This window comes from Notechis scutatus, chromosome 3 (assembly GCF_049901735.1).
Source record: "Notechis scutatus isolate UNSWTSFEM ecotype Mainland chromosome 3, rNotScu1.2, whole genome shotgun sequence".
Taxonomy (NCBI): Eukaryota; Metazoa; Chordata; class Lepidosauria; order Squamata; family Elapidae; genus Notechis; species Notechis scutatus.
The window spans coordinates 23,853,907-23,870,200 of NC_142011.1; the positions used below are offsets into that span (position 1 = coordinate 23,853,907).

The window sequence follows — 16,294 nt, forward strand, 5'->3', positions numbered from 1 at the left end:
CTAAGGAGTCCTTGGTGCTCTTTGGGCTTGCTTGTTTTTCTTGCAGACATTTCATTAGCATCTGATGATGTTGCCTAGTTTTATTGTTTTCTTGTCTTCAAGAAAACCCCTCATGTCAACCTTGAGCTACAAATATTTTCCTTTATTAGTATTCTGTTAACGATTCCTGTAATATCCCAGTTGGTCTATACCTCCCAAATGATGCACTGTAGATGTGGGAATCAGTACAGTAAGTTCTTTCAAGCAATCTGCAGAGCTGAAACTATCCAGCTGAACAAGAACTAGGACAATACGCTAGCTGCACAACAGGCTCTCTTTTCCCCTTTTCTTTCTTTTAAAAAGTTGCACACATAGGCCATTCAGTTTTGGCTTCCATGCAGCATGCCTCTTTTAACTTGGTTTGCTGCAATCATTGTCATTCAATATGAAGAAACCTGAATTCATTTTTTCTGTCACACATACAGGGGTGGGATTCAAATTTTTTAACAACCAGTTCTGTGGGCGTGGCTTAGTTGGTGGATGTGGCTTGGTGGTCATGTGACTGGGTGGATGTGGCTTGGTGGTCATGTTACTGGCTGGGCGTGGCCAACTCAACATCACTCACATTGAGGCATGCATCTCCTTGCCTGGCATCTCATGACTGTGGGGATGCTGCAACAGTCGTAAGTGTGAAAAATGGTCATAAGTCACTTTTTTCAGTGCCATTGTAACTTTGAATGGTCACTCCACACAAGCAAAGTACCAGCACAGGAAGGGGAAAAAACTCCAGAGACGTTCCTGAGACAGGAAGTCTAGTCCTGCCAAGAATGTAATAAGGGTTAATGGAATGGCAGTTTCTGTAAGCAACAACAGAATGTTTCCTTCCTGCCTTGCCTACAGGATTAGGCCAGTAATTTCCTCTAACAACTGGTTCTCCAAACTGCTTAGAATGTTTGCAGCCAGTTCTAGCGAATAGGTGCAAACTGGTAGAATCCCACCCCTACAAACATACCAGCTAAGAAACGACCGTGGGATTCCTGCATTTTTATTGTTTTGCTGAGCACAATGCTGGGAGCCTCTTTTGAAACTACACTGAAAATAACCAATTATTTAGTATGCACCGAAAACAGATTTTTACCAAATTCACTGTGGAATTTTCCTTTTTCAATATCCCCTGAAATTGGAGCTCCAACTTAAGGAGTTCACAAGGATTCTATCAAGCCTCCATCTTCCATCAATTCCATCCTTTTATTTTTTTAAAAATCTTGTTAAAATTATAACATGAAAAGAAAAAAAGACAAAAGTAACAAAAGTAACAAAACACAAAATACATATGTTATTAAAAAATACACAAGAGCTTAAAAATAGGTTAAAAAACAACAAAAAAAATTAAAAGAACAAACAAAATATAAACTATATTGTTTATCAGAGCTGGTATTCAGCAGGTTCTGGAGACCAGTTCTGGAGAACCGGTAGCAGAAATTTTGAATAATTCGGAGAACTGGCAAATACCACCTATGACTGGAGATTTTACAGTATCCTTCCCTGCCATACCCACCAAGCCACGTCCACCAAACTGGTATAAAAAAATTGGAAACCCACCACTGTTGTATACTATGTCATTATAGCAAGCAATTACAATTGTTTGAGCCATGTTGGCGCAGTGGTTAGAATGAAGTACTGCCGGGCTAATTCACTGCTCACTCCAGGAGTTCGATTCTCACCAGCTCAAGTTTGATTCAGCCTTCTATCCTTCCGAGGTCGATAAAATGAGGACCCAGATTCTTGGGGGCAATATGCTTACTCTATGAACTACTTAGAGAGGGCTGTAAAGTATTGTGAAGTAGTATAAATTTAAGTGCTATTGCTACATAAAATTATCTACTGCAAACATTATCAGTGTGTGTGTGTTTCTAATATGAAACTGTGCTTTGTCAGATAACAATAGGGAGATTTATGTAATACGACATAATTCAGTTGATTATAAACTGGTTTTATTTGCAGATAGTATTCTTCTGTTTATTTCTAAACCTCAAACTACTATTCATGTAGATGCAAGATAAATATTTATTTATTTGATTTATCAATCGCTTATAAGATATAGGTATAAGAAAAAACATAGTTTTGAATACATGAGATAGATACTTATAGGAAAAATAAAAAGAAACAATAGGACAGGGACAGTAGGCACGATTGGTGCGCTTATGCACGCCCCCTACAGAACTCTTAGGAAAGAGGTGAGGTCAATAATAGACAGTCTAAGGTTAAAGTTTTTGGGGTTTGGGGAAGAAACCACAGAGTCAGGTAGAGTATTCCAAACATTGACCACTCTGTTGCTGAAGTTGTATTTTCTGCAGTCAAGTTTGGTGCGGTGAACCTTTTATCTATTGTGTGCTCTTGTATTGTTATGATTGAAGGTGAAGTATTCATTTGCAGGTAGGACATTGCAATGTATGATTTTACATACTATATTTAGATCGGACCGAAGGCAGTGTAGTTCTAGGTTTTCTAAGTCTAGAGTTTCAAGTCTGGTGGCATAAGGTATTCTGCAATGAGTAGAGGAGTTCTTGTGAAATATTAATAGATTTTTTTTCTAAAATAGCAGAATATTATATCAACTGGTCCTAATCAGAGTTGATACCATTAGATAAAAAAATGGTTACCCATCTGCTTAAGAAATATCAATTCTGTCCTTGACCAAATCCTCTAAATATTTAGGTATGTGCATATCCAAAGATATAACTCACTACCATGTAATATAAATAAAATATACAAAGAAGGTTCTTCAGATATGGCTAGATGGATTAAACTTCATCCTTTGGGGAAAGGTGAATGTCTCAAAATAAATCTTATTCCCACTATCATGACAGATAGGTATAAGATTACAGATTAAAACTAAACAAGTAACAAAAAAACCTGGTTCTATCCAATGGAAAATCAGCTTTAGAAACACATTAATATTTTCTTGGTCCAAGAGTTCCATGTAAGAAATGAACTTTTAAACTGATTTAACTCCCGAAGGAAACATGTTCCAGATGCTTAAAATATGTATAGTGAGAAAGTCCCTGCTGTATGAGTATTGAGACCTCTCAGCTCTTTGTCTTATAATTTAAAAGACATTACATGCACACATATATCATTCTAGCCATTGTCTATCTACTGTAGGATGAAGGCCTCTTCTGCATATTTCTAACCAATACAGTCCTGACCTTTCTTTTGCCAATTGGGCCCATGGTACTTGCTGATGTCATTGATCCATCTTGCTTCAGGTCTCTTTCATGGATGCTTTAATCCAATGGGATCCATTTTATGACTCTTGTTCCACATGCCGTCAGTTCTTTTTGCTTACAATTATATATTTCTATGTATATAATGTCTTTTTATGATACTGAGTAGTGGCTTTCTTACTATACATATTTTAAGCAACTGGAACATGATTGTACAGTAAGTTATATTTTCTGTACAGAATATTGTGTAGAACAAAACTACTGTTTTGAGATGAATTCTTAGCAAACAAAGAAAACTAAAAATAAGATTGACCTAGGGGCACTGTTCAAGAAAGGTCTCTAATGCACTGAAAAATTGTTACGCTGAGTACTATGACCTAGTTTTAAATACAAATAGAGATTTACAAATACAGTTGTGTAGGCAGATTTTCAGCTGATCTTTTGAGAAATCATAGGACATTTTTTAAAAATTCCATGCTTTACCGTCAAATATTTATGGACTGTAGCCGCTGGCATTGTCTATACATCAGGGAATATTCTAAAAATACTATGGCACGGCAGTAGAAAAATGTGATATTGCATTAAAGAGATTATGGTTTATGAATGCCTTGACCACATAGTGCTTTGTAAAAGCACTGATCTTACTTTTATGAACACCCAGGCATGCCATAACAGATTGGGAGATAGCCAAACTTAAATGCTACGTAAATCCAAATCCAGCGAGCTTTGTGTACTTTATTCTGTTTCAACCAAACTGTAGAGTATGATGTCTGAAATGATTTGACTGCCAATGACACATTCTTCTTGGCACAGATTTCTAGTTGGCAACATGTGCTGCTGATAGGCCATGAGCTAGAACTTATTCTTCATGAATAGCAATAGCATTTAGACTTACATATCACCCCATAGTGCTTTACAGCACTATCTGGGCAGTTTGCAATGTTAGCATTGTTTGCATATTGCCCCCCAACAAACTGGGTTCTCATTTTACCAACCTCAGATGGATGGAAAGCTGAGTTAATCTTGAATGTTGTGATGCTTGTTTGCCAATCTCATTATCTAAGTATGGGATGTGTGTGCAACACAGTCAAGTCACTGATCTCAAACTACCATCAATCAATCAATTTTTATTATGATCGCAGACCAGCATTACAAATAAAAGTATTAATAATAATAATAACAACAACAAATAAAATAAACATAAAAGACAGACAAAATAAGATATTACAATTGATGGTCGGTTATCAGAGGGCAGTCAAAGTCTGCCAAATTTTGCATACAGCAAAACAGAAGAGAAACTGCTTCTTGATCAGACTACAGATTTTGGTAATGGAATTTGAGAAACCAAAGGAGACAATCAAGCATTGGGAAAACATCACTAGCTTTTAAATCCTGGTTGTTTATCAGAAATTGAGAATGGAATACCTCTTCAAATCATCTCTGCCTTTTGGACTTTTGCCAAGCTCAGTTTGTCTTTTTGCTGCAGCACACATTTTTGATCTGTTTTTCATTTATGAATCCATCATCTCTTTTTTAAAAAGAATGTATTAATTTTTTACAGCTGTTTCTTTATATATTTTTCATGTTTTCTTTTTCTATCTTCCCTTTTTGTCACTTCTTTCTTTCAATTTATTTTTTCTTTGAATATTTTTATAGTCATCTCTTTTTATTATTTGTTCAGCTCTCAGAATTCAACATGAAAAAGCTAATCTTGTGTATTTACACTAAATTAAGGAATAAGCTGCACATCTTCCCCCTTTTTAAGTAATTATTTATTCTGACAGTGGCCCTGAGGTCATATACAACACCTTACAGGCATCAATTATTTGGCATAGAAGCGGGTTTGGTCAACTGAAGACCAGAAAAAAATAACAATTAGAGCAGAGAATGTTCATTAAGACTTGAGTGATATTATTCATGTTACAGAATTTATTATAGCAGAGCGCCTAGGGTAATACAATCAATTTTCTTGGCGAGTTCTCAAATAATTTTCCATAGAATGGTTGTAATATGTATTATAATTTGATACCATCCAGAAGTGGTGGCCATTAACTCTTTGTCTGAATGGTGACTGGTCTATTGAGGGATGTTGAAAATAACATTTAGGGCACCTGGAAGGTATCAGGTTACAAAAGATTGCTTAAGATAATTTAGGTATCATCAACACTATCTCTCAGAACATATAGAATAAATATTTTTATTTGTTTTATTTGTAATTCACTATGCCAAATTTTCAAATGCCATCCATTGATTCAGTGGTACACAACAAACTACTCCTAAAACTAAAATCTTATGGTATCTCTGGACACCTGCATAACTGGATAAAAGCATTCCTGTCAAACAGACAACAAATGGTCAAAATTGGCAGCGTCCTATCAAATTCTGTACCTGTCAACAGTGGTGTCCCTCAAGGCGGTGTTCTAGGACCAGCTCTCTTCATACTCTACATAAATGACCTCTGTGATCATATTAAGAGCAACAGCGTTCTCTTCGCTGACGATGTAAAGCTATTCAACACCACAGACAATACTGCTACCCTTCAAAAAGACCTTAACTATGTATCAGAATGGTCAAACAAATAGCAACTTCAAATCTCAACAAATAAATGCTCTGTCTTACATATTGGCAAAAAAAATCAGAAAATAAAATACAAGCTGAATAGTCAAGACCTTGTTGATGATCCAAACTCTGTCAAGGATCTTGGAGTTCTCATCTCTAATGATCAAAGTGCTAGAGCCCACTGTAACTACATAGCCAAGAAGGCATTAAGAGTTGTTAACCTCATCCTACATAGCTTTTTCTCTGGTAATATCACACTACTAATGAGAACATACAAAACATTTGCTAGACCAATACAGCTCATCAGTCTGGAACCTGCATTATGTATCTGATATTAACAGTTGAGAAAGTCCAGAAATATTTCACAAGAAGAATTCTCCACTCCTCTACTCGTTGCAGAATACCTTATGCCACCAGACTTGAAAACCTAGAAAACCTAGAACTACGCCGCCTTCGGTCCGATCTAAGTATAGTATATAAAATTATACATTGCAATGTCCTATCTGTCAAAGGATACTTCAGCTTCAACCATAACAATACAAGAGCACACAATAGATACAAACTCAAGGTAAACCGCACCAAACTTGATTGCAGGAAATATGACTTCAGCAATAGAGTGGTCAATGTCTGGAATACTCTACCTGACTCTGTGGCTATCTCCCAATCTGTTATGGCATGCCTGGGTGTTCATAAAAGTAAGATCAGTGCTTTTACAAAGCACTATGTGGTCAAGGCATTCATAAACCATAATCTCTTTAATGCAATATCACATTTTTCTACTGCCGTGCCATAGTATTTTTAGAATATTCCCTGATGTATAGACAATGCCAGCGGCTACAGTCCATAAATATTTGACGGTAAAGCATGGAATTTTTTAAAAATGTCCTATGGTTTCTCAAAAGATCAGCTGAAAATCTGCTTACACAACTGTATCTGTAAATCTCTATTTCTATTTAAAACTAGGTCATAGTACTCAGCATAACAATTTTTCAGTGCATTAGAGACCTTTCTTGAACAGTGCCCCTAGGTCAATCTTATTTTTAGTTTTCTTTGTTTGCTAAGAATTTATCTCAAAACAGTAGCTTTGTTCTACACAATATTCTGTACAGAAAATATAACTTACTGTACAATCATGTTCCAGTTGCTTAAAATATGTACAGTAAGAAAGCCACTGCTCAGTATCATAAAAAGACATTATATACATAGAAATATATAACTGTAAGCAAGAAGAACTGACGGCATGTGAAACAAGAGTCATAAAATGGATCCCTTTGGATTAAAGCATCCATGAAAGAGACCTGAAGCAAGATGGATCAATGACATCAGCAAGTACCATGGGCCCAATTGGCAAAAGAAAGGTCAGGACTGTATTGGTTAGAAATATGCAGAAGAGGCCTTCATCCTACAGTAGATAGACAATGGCTAGAATGATATATGTGTGCATGTAATGTCTTTTAAATTATAAGACAAAGAGCTGAGAGGTCTCAATACTCATACAGCAGGGACTTTCTCACTATACATATTTTAAGCATCTGGAACATGTTTCCTTCGGGAGTTAAATCAGTTTAAAAGTTCATTTCTTACATGGAACTCTTGGACCAAGAAAATATTAATGTGTTTCTAAAGCTGATTTTCCATTGGACAGAACCAGGTGTTTTAATATTTCACAAGAACAGTTCTCCGCTCCTCTACTCATTGCAGAATACCTTATGCCACCAGACTTGAAACTCTAGACTTAGAAAACCTAGAACTACACTGCCTTCGGTCCGATCTAAATATAGTATGTAAAATCATACATTGCAATGTCCTACCTGCAAATGAATACTTCACCTTCAATCATAACAATACAAGAGGACATAATAGATACAAGGTTAACCGCACCAAACTTGACTGCAGAAAATACAACTTCAGCAACAGAGTGGTCAATGTTTGGAATACTCTACCTGACTCTGTGGTTTCTTCCCCAAACCCCAAAAACTTTAACCTTAGACTGTCTATTATTGACCTCACCTCTTTCCTAAGAGTTCTGTAAGGGGCGTGCATAAGTGCACCAATCGTACCTACCGTCCCTGTCCTATTGTTTCTTTTTTATTTTTCTTATATCCATTTCATGTATCCATAACTATGTTTATACTTATACCTGTTATAATTGCTTGACAAAATAAATAAATTTAAAAATAAATAAATAAAATAAATCCCAGGATGTTGGACCACAATTCTCATCATTCTCAGATAACTGGCCAATTGCCATGCTGTCTGATTAGGACTGGGAATTGTAGGACAGCAACATTGGTCCTACCAGTTGCTAAACTCAAACAGAGATTTTCATAGATATAATTTCTAAGTAATATTTTGTACCAGAGTCAACAGCAAATCATCTCAATAACTGCTATTCTCTATCTGTGAGTTGCTCTACATTACTTTATTTCCTATGCATACAAAGGCAAAGGGGATTTGCACAACAACATTATTTCCAAATAAGAAAAGATATAGTAGACTTAAGTATTTAGAAATATATCTTTTCCTTCATACCTTACAAAAAAGAAGATATAAATGGCACAAAGTTTTGAAATGGGGGTCATAAGTATATTAATTTGTCTTGGAGTTATTTTTAAAAAAAACTGCCTTTACACTTGAAGGTATATTTGAAAAAAGTTAAACAATCCACCTCGACAAATCCATTTATGCTACCTTTGTAATATGCCTCATTGAATGAAATGGTCTAAAAACTATAGTCTAGATGCTAAACCAAGATATAATTTCTTACTTAACTTAAAGTGTTAATTCATTCCAGTTTTAGAGCTTTTTCCAAGACACTTCCTAGACCAGCGGTCGCCAACCGGTGGGCTGCGAGAAAATTTTGGTGGGCTGCAGAGAAATGTCACCCCCAGAGCATTCCCCAAAGCAATTAATCCAGGCTGCGTGCGAACACAAGGCTGCGCTGCCCACATGGCCCACAAGAACCCTCCCCACCCACTCACTCCTTACCTGGAAAACTTGCCTGCTAAATTGCTATCTTTCCTTTTTCCGACCATCAGGTGCTCTGCTGTGCCAGGAGATTTATATTAGCTAGAAAGCAGGAAATAGTTGGATTTCTTGCTTTCTAGCTAATCTTTAGATCTTTCTTAGGACCGAAGCTTCTATTCTAGATAATCTTTAGACCTTCTTTAGGACTGAAGCTTCTATTATTCAGTGCAGACTCACTGCAAGCAAATTTTATGTGGCAGACTCAAGTAGCCGATGGCAGATAGATAGATCTCTGAATGATTCTGTGAGCAACTAAATCTCCCTGCCTGCTTTGCCTGATTTTGGGTAAAAGTTGCTCTTTTTTTAATAAAAAAATCAATATTTACATAAAAATTTATAATATTTACATACAAGCCATGCCCAGCAAGTTACATGACCAAGCCACACCCATAAATTAGGTCACGCCCACAGAACTGATTGTTAAGAAATTTGAATCCCACCCCTGCCTCTGTGTGTTTGGGGAGGGGGGAGAAAGAACTTAGACCAGATCTCTCTCTCTCTCCCACCAACATCAGCAAGCCACCATCAGTCAACATTCATATTAGTGGTCCCCGGGATTTAAAATTATGAATTTGGTGGTCCTTAAGATCCAAAAGGTTGGTGACCCCCTGTCCTAGATCAGCAGTCCCCAACCTTCCTGACTCTGCGGACCAGTAATGGCAGCAGCAACAGCAGGTGTGTGTGTGAGAAAGGATGGTTTCCTGTGCATACCCACCGCTTGTGCAAATGGAGCTTCTCGTGGTTACCTGCTGCTTGCTTGGCCCAGTTCCCAATGGGCTGCAGACCAGTACTGATCCATGGACTGGTTGGGGGCACCTGTCCCAGATGGTCCAAGGAAATAGGAAAGATTCATAGAAGAAGCTTCTAGTTCAGCAAACAACTTAAAGCTTCTTAAATTTGATGGAAGCTCCCACTCAGTCACCTTGAATAATTTAAAAAAGAAATGAAATACCTGCCTTCCCAAAAGTCCAGTCTTGGTGATGTTTCTTCCTACAGATGTTTAATTAAAAAAAAGTTATCAGACTATCAATCTCTACCCCAAAGGGGGCATTTAAATGTAATGTACCCTCATATCATGCAGTCAGGATAAAAAATATTGGATTAGGAGGGCCAATAATGTGTCTCCAGCTAAGGGAGATTCACAAATGCAGAACCTGATTATTACATCATTAATGCATAGAATTCCACAGGTCAATGAAGCTCCTATTTGTGAATTCTCACCATTTTTATTATGCAATGAGGTATGTACTGCCTTGCCTTGTACAGTCAAGTGCATCCTTGTCTTTTTTACTTTATTTGATTAATGCAAATTAGTTGCCTGAAGCAATCAGACTCTGTTTGCCAAGATCGTCATTATACAGTGACAAAGATTAGTATGGGGCCTAATCAAAAGAAGCAGTGATTGATACTTTGTCAGTCCTGGTCTTTAATCAGGGAAGCTTTCTTCCAATCATCAACCTCCAAAGAAATTCATTTATTTGGTTACTTGGGGATACGTTTTTAAACAAAAGTTGAGATATTCTGAAACATGCTCTGTGGCTATTATTATTTTTATAATATTGTTTGTCAAGGAGTCTGATGTATTTGTATGAATGAGATAGACCTCCTCTAAGTTTCCTTACTCAGCATATTTGTGAGCCATCAAAACTCTTAAATGTGTGTGTATATATACACATACACATACACACACACACACACACACACACACACACACACACACACACACACACACACATATATATATATATATATATATATATATATATATATATATATATATATATATATATATATATATATATATATGTGATCTTTGGTTATTCGGGTTTTCTCCGCGTAAGATTCAAAGTATCTAGGCAACGTTTGGCGAGGTCCCACTCGCCATCTTCAGGCTGGTGCTTTCGGCTTAGTGCCAGTGCAAGCAGTGTGTGACCGGAGCTGCCATCTCACACACTGCTTGCACTGGCACTAAGCCGAAGCACCAGCCTGAAGATGGCGAGTGGGACCTCGCCAAACGCTTGCCTAGATACTTTGAATCTTACGCGGAGAAAACCCGAATAACCAAAGATCCACATACAAATACCCGCGAGAACCTCAGAAAACAAATATAAATATATATATATATATATATATATATATATATATATATATATATATATATATATATATATATATATATTTTCTGAGGTTCTCGCGATATTATGTGGATCTTTGGTTATTCGGGTTTTCTCCGCGTAAGATTGGAAGTATCTAGGCAACGTTTGATGAAGTCTCATTCATCATCTTCAGGCTTCTGTCTTCAGCTCTGTGCTTCTCAGAGTGAAGCACAGAGAAGCACAGAGCTGAAGACAGAAGCCTGAAGATGATGAATGAGACTTCATCGAAACGCTGCCTAGATACTTCCAATCTACGCGGGAGAAACCCGAATAACCAAAGATCCATATATATATATATATATATGGATCTTTGGTTATTGGGTTTCCCCCACGTAAGATTGGAAGTATCTAGGCAACGCGTTTCGATGAAGTCTCATTCATCATCTTCAGGCTTCTGTCTTCAGCTCTGTGCTTCTCAGAGAAGCACAGAGCTGAAGACAGAAGCCTGAAGATGATGAATGAGACTTCATCGAAACGTTGCCTAGATACTTCCAATCTTACGCGGGAGAAAACCCGAATAACCAAAGATCCACATACAAATACCCGCGAGAACCTCAGCTTTGTTCGGGTATTTTCCCACGTCATTGTAGTTGTTCTTTTAAAGTTGTAGCAACGTTTCAGCAGAACCTCATCTGCCATCATCAGGCTTCTGTATAGTGTTCGTCTGTGAGTCAGACTTTTACAGTGGTTTAAGATTTAAATTTGGGGCAGCCTATTGCTGTGCCAGAATGGTTTTTTCTTCATTCTGATTGGTTGGGAGTCTTGGTCTGTGTTTATTGGTCTCGGAGTTTGCTGTGTTCTGCTTGATTGGTGTCTCTAATATCTTCTGTCTGTTTTTTGGCTCTTTTTGTATCTTGATTGGCTGGCAGCCAATCAAGTAAAAGCCTGACTCACAGATGAACACTATACAGAAGCCTGATGATGGCAGATGAGATTCTGCCGAAACGTCGCTACAACTTTAAAAGCACAACTACTATGACGTGGGAAAATACCCAAACAAAGCTGAATGCCATATATACACACACACACGCACACACACACATATATACATACATACATATATATATATACACACACAAAAACATATATAATCAAACCACAGCCAGTGTTTTAACATGGCTGCCAAAACCTCTTCCTGAAAAAGACCTCAAAGTACATCACTTACAAGCGAGTCTAATAAATGGAAGGCAGCTGCTCTGGTTCACATCTAGCTCTGCTCAATGAAGTTGATTTATGATTTAAGACATACCACAAGTCCATCTAGCCAAATGTAGCATGCTTTCATATGTATGCCTTAAATTTTGCATTTCTACATTACCTATTCTTGTTTCCATTAATGCAGAAGTATGTAACCTTCTGGGGCTATACGTAACATTTTTAGAAGGGTTAAGAGCTAGTTCCTTAGGCAATTCTAAGCAACCAACCTTTTTATCACCAACTGTTCTAAGTCCAGCTAAATGCATTGAAGTTGTACTGAAGTTTTTATTTTTCACTCTGTTTCAGATACATTTCAATTTTGGCATAAACATGAACACATATACACATAAAGCTGAGAATTGCCAGCCAAGAATTGACCCATCTCAGCTTCTGTGGTCCATCTTTTACATGCACAATACAATTTATTCCCTTCACAAAAATAAAGATAATAAATTGTATTCCCCCAGATTTCAACATTTGCTCTGCTGGCAAATGTTCACTGCCTTTAAAATTTCTAATGCTGGTAGAAATGAACTTCTCTAAAAAAATTGTATGTGCAATTGTTATAGTCAAAGTTACTCACCTCTCTCCTTTTCTGGCATGACAATGAGGTGCAGAATTTAGGCAAATCGGCAGTTACAGAAAAAGGCAAACCTTTTTAGCATCATATACAAGCAAGTATGTGGGTTTTGAAATAAAGAAGTATAGAGGAAACCTAGAAAGGTAAAATGACAAGCAAACAGCCATGCTCAGAGAGCATCAAGTAATCCACAGATTGTCAAATACCTGTGAAGCTTTAGATTCAGTAAGACAGTGATTCTGACATGGTGCCTAGATGACAAAATTCTGCACCAAACTCTGAGATGAAAAATTATGGGGGGAAAAAATGGGGCAGCAAATTTCCTAACTTGTAAACCTCACACTTGCTTACACACTATTCTCTCTTGGGATAAGCAATATTATGCAGTATCCAATCTGAGTTGGTCACCGTGACCTGAGGTTTATTCTTCCAAGCTTTTGGACTCATGCTGGAGCCCATCCTTAGGGAACTTCTCTCTCTCCAGATATTATGCAGTGAACAAAAAGGAGCAAGAAATAACAAGCAAAAGAAATTAAAGGCATGAGGTAAGTGAAGGAGAATCTAAAATTATCATATGCAAGCACCATTCTCTATCTTCTCTCCTTTTTAGCATCTTTGCTTCTCTGGTAAAAGTTATGAAAACATTTGAATGTTTCCTTGCAATGGATGTGGATGGCAATGAGTTGAAGCTTCAGAATGTGTTAGAACTAAAAGTTCAATGCAGTCCAGTGGTGGTATGCTGTCGGTTCGGACTAGTTCAAACTGGTAGTAAAACAAGCCGATGATCAGCTGAGAGGAGGAAAAAAATCAGCTGACAATCAGCTGGGAGGAAAAAGAAGAGAAAAGCACAGGACCGGCCCTTCTACCCACTCCTGTGATTTTCTCTTCTTTATCCTCTCAGCTGATTGGTGCTGCAGAGCTGGTGGAAAGCTGCATGCCGGCATTAGGCAAAGCACGCCCACCAAGCCACGCCCACCAAACCAGTGGTAAAATAATTTGAATCCCACCACTGATGCAGTCCTATTCATGTGCTCAGTCCTGGTCTGTCTCTCTGGACATATAAAATTATAGTGGCATTGAAAATTAGAGGCTCTGAGACTCTTAACTTGTTAATTTCTGCCATGTGCAAATATTTTCACGCTTGCCACCACCCTGTAGGTGATGTATAAAAATGGGTGTGTAACATATGGTAGAAATCCCTGAGTCCATCATTTTATGTCTTCCTTAATGGTCCTTATTTGAAAGTATCTTAGATTATATGTATGTGGTGCAGTGGTTAGAATGCAGTACTGCAGGTTACTTCTGCTGATTTCTGGCTGCTGCAATTTGGCAGTTCGAATCTCACCAGGCTCAAGGTTGACTCAGCTTTCCATCTTTCTGAGGTGGGTAAAATGAGGACCCAAATTGATGGGGGCAATATGCTGACTCTGTAAACTGCTTAGAGAGGGCTGAAAAGCACTGTAAAGCGGTATATAAGTCTCAGTGCTATTGTTAAGTACTATTGCTATGTTGGGTGGTGTCAGAAAGAGGTAGGGATTGGAGCTGGCACCCTGTTTCTCTGGGTTGGAGGTCTGGAGGAGCCGGGCGGGCCCCATGAAGACAAGAAGTCTTCCTGTCCGAGGTCTTTAGTGAAAGTCAAGTGATTTCAGATCTGTGGATGATCGTCTACTTGAGCTATGGGTTACCAACTGTGTAGAAACATCACCCTGGGACATAGTCTTCAATGAGCTCATTCAGTCTCAGCAGATCACGCTTCATCTTGTTCTTCAAGTCCTCATACAGTATGACAAAGCTATCAATGTTGCATTAGCACAGCAGGTCAGAAACAGAGTCAGTTTCAGGGCCTCTCTGAACACATACAGGTTTTGTGGCAACATTTGGACCTTTGTACTGAATGATATGGAATTCAGAGAGGTCACTGAGGTGGTGAAAGTGAATGAAGTCAAAATTGTGACCTGAGATGGGAAATGTACAGTTCCAATGCTGTGGAATGAAGGGGGATCAGGGCCTCTGGGCCCAAGTGGACTGGATGGGCAGGGCTTCCAAACTCTGTCGGTAGTTGCTTTAATAATGCAGGCAAAGCTCACCTTTTCTGGAAGGCCTTGTGGAACTGTCCTAGCAAGGTCTCATAAGGCACCTTCTGGCATTGGCTCGTTGTCGAAGATAAACAAGCTTGGGTTTTTTGTTTTTTGTTTAAAGAGGATGAAAAATAAGGATGAAACATGCACAGGTATTTTTGAGTTCATCAAGGTCACCAATAAGTATTTTATTTAAAACTTTCAAAAAAGATTATATGTATATACTGTATTAACATTTTGCATTATGGGACCTTTATAAACCAAGAACATGGCTGATTAGAGGTAGTGAGTGTTGCATTCCAGCTTATCTCATCTACACAGGGCTTGATTGGAAGAAAAAAACCCAGAAACTTAAAGTTTTCTGTATGTTCCTGAAAGAACTGTGATGAATTACTACATCATTCTGCTTTAAATTAGATTGTCAGGCAAAAGAGAATAATTATACCTGGGAGTCCAGTGCTCAAACTCCTTTTCTCTTATTTTTATTTTCAAGTTGGAATACTTCTGTAAACAGTCATCTGAGTGAAATGGATAGAAAAAAAGAATGAAGCAGATATAAGTAAAATATAAAGCAGAATGACTATATAATTACACGTTATTCATTGTCCAGTGGTACATAACATTTTATATTTGATGTTTGAATTCCCAGTCTCAATCAACAGTATTCCCATAAAGGAATTAAGGATTGATGATGTGCGGAAATCTGTCTTCCAAAATCTCTGAAGGATTTTTTTTTTTTTGCAAATGCTATTTTCTTTTAAATCTATCTCTTTTTATTTAAGGAGCTCAGGGAGCCATACATGCTGTAGTTTCTTTAATTTTATCCCCATAGCAACAAGTTTTCTAAGTAAATTAGTCTCCAAATTACCTAGTGAGCTTCAATGAAGTTGAACTTTCCTTGGTTGTAATTCAAAAATGAAACCCAAGGTTAACAATCCTTTTTGGCTTGGTGGGTCTACTATAATGCTACATTTTATCTGTGAACTATCACAGAAGTGGGCTGAACTTTTCACTTTTTTGGTGTGCTTTGTGAGTTGGAGGAGTTAACAAAAGAATTTTTGACCAATTAAAAAATATTAAACAGCCACGTATGCTTAGATCTTTAAATCCTCAAAACTAAAAAAAAATGCAAAAAATATTTGGCTCCACCCACTCTAGAAGGACTTGGAGGTATAAATGGAGTTTTGTGAATTCTGTAGCTTGCTCATGGATTCTGGGTTGCCCTAATGATTGCAGCCTCCTCCTGATTTTTTTAAAAAACCTTTTTTTCTTTGGAAATTAGGATTATAAAAGGTCAGAGTGTAATTGAGCTGCTTTTTCTCTTATGTATCTCTGCAGCCCCATAGGAGGAGTTCTCTCATTATTTCTTCCCTTTGGATTAACTGAATCCATAAAGGGAATGAATAGGAAGTCAGGGATTAACATAATGCCAGGCTACATTTAGGATCTAGCATTTATAGGGGGTTTATTCCCTTCAAAGGAGATGGATCT

The 16,294-nt window shown here is 37.6% G+C and overlaps 1 pseudogene; it reads left to right on the forward strand.

Moving 5' to 3' along the window:
- Window positions 1-14,401: 14,401 nt before the first annotated feature.
- LOC148131105 (transcription initiation factor IIA subunit 2 pseudogene) lies at window positions 14,402-15,329 on the forward strand (annotated as a pseudogene).
- Window positions 15,330-16,294: the final 965 nt, after the last annotated feature.